Consider the following 7,216-nt stretch of genomic DNA (forward strand, 5'->3'; position numbering starts at 1 on the left):
CTGGATTTTGCTAACCAATGTCACCATAATAAAAATAAATAAACTGTAAAAAATTATTGCTACATGATAGGGATGTCAACTATATTTTTCAGCAACTAGAGAATGATATGGTTGATAAACTTTCATATTCTCTAGATATTGTGGTATAATAGAAAGATGAACTCTGCTAGGAAATTAGAATAAACATATAAAGTAAGAGTAGAAGTTATTACAATAGAATTTCTGTATATTTTTAAAGGGAAGAAGATAATTTTAACATGTAATAGAATTATTGCCTTTGTTGTCTTTGTGGGAATTAAATGCATGTATTTTAAATATTTTTAACTAGAAAGTAGGAAACTTGTTTTTTTACTTTTTTTTTTACTCATTTAAGTAGAAGTTAGATATTATTTTATCTTAAAACACTGTAATTAGGGTGTAATTAGGGAACTGCACTGGGTGAATTTTACATTTATGAAGTTCTGCCAAGGGTCATTCTCCATTAAGAGTGATATGGAATGGCTGACTCAACAGAAAGTTGCAGTATTACTGACTTGAGGAGTCAAGAGATGGAGTTCGATATTGCCAAGGTAGGTGAAAAGTGAGGGAGAGGATTCCTGGAAATAAGGGAGCTACTTGAAGTGGAGGGCCCCAAACCAGCATATAAACCCCATCAAAGTCTTGATTAGCCCCTGATCTTTGCAAACATGGAGGAATGCAGCAGACCTTGCAGAAAGCAGAACTGAGTGGAGATTTCAGGTGCTAGAACAAAAATCAACTCTCTACAGGAAAAAAATGACAGAACCCAGAATATTAAAATAATTATTGACAATGATCAATATAGAATAAAAATCACTTGACATGTAAAGAAACAGGAAAATGTGACCCACAGGCAAGATAAAAACAGTAAATAGAAACTAACCACAAGATGACTCAGATGTTTGAATTAACAGACAAGTTCTTTTAAAGCTATTATAAATATTTTCATGGGCTGGAAGAAAAATATGTCATAATGAATGAACAGATGGAGAATCTCAGCAGAGAAATGGAAACTACAAAGGGGACAAAATGGAAAATGTAAAACTGAAAATCATGTTTGAAATAAAAAATTTGAGCTGTATGGGCTTAATATCAGATTGAAAATTGCAAAAAAAAAAGCTAGTGAAAGTGAGGAGAGATCAATAAAATAGGGGAAAAAACTGAAAACAAAACAAAACAAAACCCAGCTCAGTGTCCCGTGAGGAAATATCAAGTAGTCTAAAATGCATGTAATTGAAGAAACAGATGGAAAAATAAAATAAAAGAATGGGAGCCGGAAAAGTATTTGAAGACATCATGGCTAAAATTTTTCCAAAACTGGTGAAAATATAAACTTAAAAATCCAAGTATTTCATCAAATCCCAGGAATAAATGCAAATAAAGCCACACCTAGGAACATCATAGTAAACTACTGAAATCCAAAGATACAGAGAAAGTCTTGAAAGCAGCTTGAGAAAATTGACATGCTACGTACAGGGAACAATGATATATGTCACCGCTGACAGTCATACATAAATGCTTCTTATCAGAAACAATGGATACCAGCAGACATTGAAGCAGCATATTTTAAGTGTTGAAAACTAAAAAAAAATATCTATCAGACTATTGTTCTATAACCAGTGAAAATGACTTTCAAAAGTGAAGGCAAAATGAAAAGATTTTTAGGCTTGATGATTCATCAACAAAAACTTATCAAAAGAAAAATTTATCAAATTTGATAAATCAGAAGATTTATCAAATGACTACATTCATAGTCATTGGAGAAATGCAAACTAAAACAACAATAATATAGCACTGTGCAGTCATGAAACACCATTTCAATTGGATGAGTCATACGTCAAATTCTGGCCAATGGGCTGGGAGCAAAAGTGACCTGTATCACTTCTGGGCCGGCACATATAATTGTTGATGCAAAGCCCTCAGAGTGCTCTTTTCTCCTCTGGTATGATAACTTGTAACCCTTTAGATGATGGCTGATTCATTCACTCAGCAGATTCCCTGAGTGACTGTGATGTATCCAGCTTCCCTTCCAATCCATAAAGGGTATAATCGTTAATTTTATATGTCAACTTGATTGGGCCACAGAGTACCCAGGTATTTGGTTAAACATTATTTCTGGGTATGTCTGTGAGCGTGTTTCTGGATGAGACTAACATTTGAATCAGTAGACTGGTAAAGAAGATTGCCTTCTGCAATGTGAGTGGGCCTTATGAAGTTCACCAAAGGCCTGAATATAATAAAAAGGCTGAGGCAAAAAGAATTCTTTCTCTGCTTATCTGTCTCTGAGTTGGGATGTTGGTCTTTTCTTGCCTTCAGACTCAAACTGGAATTTATACTTTGGCCCTCCTGCATCCCCAGCCTACTGATATTAGATCTTGGACTTCTCAGTCTCCATATTACATGAGCCAATTCTTTATAGGAAATCAATCTCTCCCTTCCTCTCTTTCTCTCTTTTTCTCCCTCTCCTATTTGTTCTGTTTCTATAGAGAATCCAGACTAATACAGATTTTGGTACTCAGAAGTTGGAGTGCTGCTATAAAAAAAACCTAAAATGTAGAAGTAGCTTTGGAACTGGGTATAAGTGGAGGCTGGAAGAGTTTTGAGGTGCATGCTAGAAATATAAATATTAAGTGTGATTCTGGTGAGATCTCAGACAGAAAACAGAACTGGAGAAAAAGTTTCTATTTTATGGAATACATAAATAATCATGGAGAAAATGTTGATAGGAATATGGATGTTAAAAGCCATGCTGATTTTCAGAATTGATTCTTCAAAGCAAGGGAGGGATGAACCTAAAGGCCACCCAAAGCCAGCTCGACAGAGTCTTGGGAACAGGAGCTCACCTGGCAGAGTCTTGAAGGTGTAACTACCACCCAGCAGAGCCTTGGGAGTGTGACCCTGCCCAGCATAGCTGTGGAAGTAAGTCTGCTATTCCAGTGGGTCCAGAAGGCAGAGCATCAAACCAAGAGGATTATTCTCAAGCCTTAAAATATGATGGAATTTGCCTTGCTAAGTTGTAGACTGGCTTGGGATCTATCATTCCTTCCTTCCCATTTCTCGCTTTTGGAATGAAAATGTCTATCCCATGCCTGTTCCATCATTGTATTTTGGAAGCACATAACTTATGTGGTTCTACAGGTTCACAGCTGTAGAGGGATTTTTGCCTCAAGTTAAATTGTACTTTAAATCTCACCCATATCTGGTTTAGATAATATTTAGATAAAATTTTGGACTTCAGACTTTAGAGTTAGTGCTGGGATGAGTTAAAACTTTTGGGGAGGTTGGGATAGAATGAATATATTTCACATGTAAGAAAGATTTGCATTTTGGGAGGCCAAGGGGCAGAATATCATGAACTGAATATTTATGTCTACCAATAATTCGTATGTTAAAGCCCCGATCTGCAATGTGATGGTATTTGGAGGTGGGACCCTTGGGAGGTAATTAGGCTTAGATGAGGTCATGTGGTTCTCTGGGATGAGATTGATGTCCTTATAAGAAGAGAGAGACCAGAGATCCCCCTCTGCCATATGAAGATACAGGGAGGACATGGCTGTCTGAAGGCAGGAAAAAGTTTCTCATCAGGAACTGTTTCTGCCACACCTTGCTCTAAGACTTTCCATCCTCCAGAATGGGAAAAACAAATGTCTGTTGCTTAAGCCACCATGTCTATTGTATTTTGTTATGACTAAGAGAATGAAAATGAAGAGAATTAACTTTTTTTCTTTAATTCACTGAGATTTTGGGATTATTTGTTGCATTACCCTAACCTAGCCTGATATAATAGAATGATTGTAAAACCTGATTTTGGTTATCTATACTCCCTGGATCTACTATTCAGGTTCAGAGCATACTTTATTACACTACCAGTGTTATCCTGCTACATTGTTAACAGATTGTATAATAACCGTTGTCAGTTGTTATATTTTAATTCTGAAATGTTGACTGCTGTGTGGTCATGTCTATCAATTTTCTCTTGTGATGCAAGGGGACTGAATATCAATTTCAGCCCTGCTTAGGGGCTACCTCAGAGAACAATTCTCTTAGTTTTCACTGCAAAAATAAGTCATCATACTTGTTATCATATGCTCTGATAAGATTGCTTCACTCACTCTGGTACTTCTCAAATAAATCATAAAATTCAAGAACACCACCATTTTAGATAAAGCCAATTATTATATATTATTTTCTGATATTACTATTTTTCTCTAAACTGTATGGTTCTACTTTATGTACTTTACTTTCTTATTCTCTGGTTTAGTCATTTTTCCTCAAAATAATCTAATAAATGGTATCCTAAAAAAAAGAGTGGCTACATCTTTGTAAGTCCTTATCTTATTGGCAAAAATTAATTTAAGTAGGAGCATATGAGATCTAATTTGTTAGTTTGCAAATTTAGTGTGAAAAGTAGAGCTGAGCATTTTTGAATTTTAGTCTTATATGTATGCTTCAGATGCAAACTGTTTGTCTGAAATATTGTTGAAAGTAGTTAAATTATTCATTAACAGTTGAGATTTCCACTTTGACTTGCCATAAATTAGAGGAAAATGTTTTCTACTGAAGCCAAAGCTCATATCATTAAAAAATTCTCCCATAAAAACTCTCCTTGCATTTATTATGTGACTTAATGTGACAGAACAGAATTAAATATAATTTCATTTCCTCTTATTTATTCTGTGATGTCACAGTATATCACACTAAACTGACTTCTCTTGGAAGAAAAGCCTACTCCTAAAGTATTTATGGTACGAACCAATAATTACTATGTAACATCACATGCTACTTCTGTTCTAAGACTTTAGAATTTTGAAACATCTTTTTCTTCACTTCAGAGCAGGCTAGACAGAATTCTCTTTCAAAGGGGGCTGTGAAACACTCAAGGATGAGCCCCACAGGAGCTTATGACGCTCTGTGTGATATCTGGAGTGGAAAGGAGATAGTGCAGATCACTTGAAAGGCAAAATAACTGAATATACATTAAGAAAGTTCAAGTGTACTCCAAGGTATTCTCATGCAATCTGCCCTGGTTCTTAGCCTCAACAATATTTTAGGTGGAGAAATTAAAGATATTTATTTGAACAGAAGCACAGGTACATTTCCCTTCTAAGGTCAAAGATGTGCTCTTGAAGAGTCTGGTACAACTACTATTTTATGCCACTGAGGTTTTGAGATTTGGAACTTTTGAGAGTAACAAAGGGATGCTATTAATAATTATGCCAAATAATAAACGTATACTTTAAAAAGGCAAACAAAGATATATGTATACATTTTCTCAGCGAGTTTTAAAATAATCACAGCAAGATAATTACATAAATAATACAAAATATGCACACTAATACAAAACACAAAATAATGACGTAAATAAAATAATTATATAAATAAAATAATTACATAAGAACTCAAGCTTCATTTAACTTTACACTCTGATTTAGTGTTTAGCACATACATAGCTTTCTGCAAAGGTTGGATAATCGGTGTGATAAGCTGAAGCCAGAAATAGATTGAAGTCTACTTGTTGTCTTTCTTGTTAAGCAGTGCCTGAGTGGCTCCTGCTGTAAAAATTCTTCCATAGTTAAGAATTCCATGGAAAAATCAAAGGAGGTTAGAAACATAAATTCCTAGTGCTGGGCTTCATTTCCAAAGATGCTGTACTTTATGAAATGGGAACCAACCCCCTAGTAAAACAAGCTATTGTAGGTGCCACAGGAGAAAAAAAAGCAAGGAAATTTTCAGAAATGCTTTGTGTCCTGATTTGAAAAATCCAGTACACAATTGTAAAAATAGAGTGTCATGTAAAGTAATTATTTTCTTTAATCTAAGGCAGGGTTAGTTCTTTATTAACCAGGATAATGGTCATGAAAAGATTTATGAACACCAAAGTCCACAGTTAGACTAAAACTAGTCAAGTATGATATACAATAGAATGATTGTAAACTTACTATTAAAATTGCATTAGACATTTGAAAGTACATTCAGTAGTCTACAGATATTATCCATATATAAACATAATAGTCATATAATAGCTTAGAAATGTGAAATAAACTTTTTGATGAAAAACGGCCAAAATTTCCTATCTGTCGAGAATGTTATCTGTTTTATTGCCCCCATCTGACTTCTTTTCCCTCTCTCTCTCTCTGTCTCTCTCTCTGTGTCTCTCTCTCCCCCTCGCTTCTCCCCCCTCCTCCTCCTCTTTCTCTCCCTAGTCCCCACCTCTCTTTTTCCTTTCCCCTCCTCTCCCACTCTTCCTCCCACCCACCCCTCCCTACCCTTCCTGTGCTCTCTCTCTAAAAGAATGAGACCCGAGTTGGGCAGAGATGCAGAGATATGAGCATATTCCCTTCCTCTCCTTTTCAGTCCTCATTTAATGCCTCAGAAGCTCCTGTCTCTGCTATGCAGCCATGCAGTGGATCTCTGGCTGCTTGGTAGAGGATGACGAATTTTTGCATGGCAGTGAATACAAGGTGGTGTCTATCATTGTGGTGTGGGCCCAAATGATAAAATCGAGCCTCCTAATTTAGCTGTCTCTTTGTGGAGGGGATATTGACAGGGAGGGTAGGGGAGGTGAGGAGATGCTTTGAGGGAATGAAACAGGGCTGAGCCAGGGTCCTACGGAGGTGTTATGGTGTGGTTTAGGGACTCTTTTCTCAACACAGTGCACATGGTCATTCTTTGGTTCTCACACATACCTGGAGCCAGGTTGAGCCTCTGGTCAGTTTCTTACTGCAGCCATTTATGCAGTTTCCAATCTACCACCCCAGGCCTCAGTGATATTTTACGATGTTCTTGATAATGCCAAAGAATTTCCACCAGTTGCTAGATATCTTTGATCTTTCCTTTACCAGATCTTTGAAGGTGCCTGAGATACCATGAAATTTAAATTTTAATATTCTTGAAGCTCTTCTTTACTTTGGTTTGATATTACCATATTCACACCTTTTAATCAGTTATCACAGATCAACCTGGATTTCTGGATTATAAAATAAACAGAATGGCAGAAAGAGAGGCTCAAGTGGAGTAAACATGGTCCGTTGAAGAATTTCCTCACTTGGGTGGTATGATAGAATGCACACTGGCAGTGGGCTTTGCTGGAATGTGCAACTCTCACTGGCCGAGAGAGTAAGAGCTCTGAGAGTATGGCTAAAGCATGCATTGTTGGTGTACTGAACTGAATATGATCACAATCATTATTCAGAATCAA

Source organism: Pteropus vampyrus, unplaced genomic scaffold (assembly GCF_000151845.1).
Source record: "Pteropus vampyrus isolate Shadow unplaced genomic scaffold, Pvam_2.0 Scaffold422, whole genome shotgun sequence".
In the NCBI taxonomy this organism is placed as follows: Eukaryota; Metazoa; Chordata; class Mammalia; order Chiroptera; family Pteropodidae; genus Pteropus; species Pteropus vampyrus.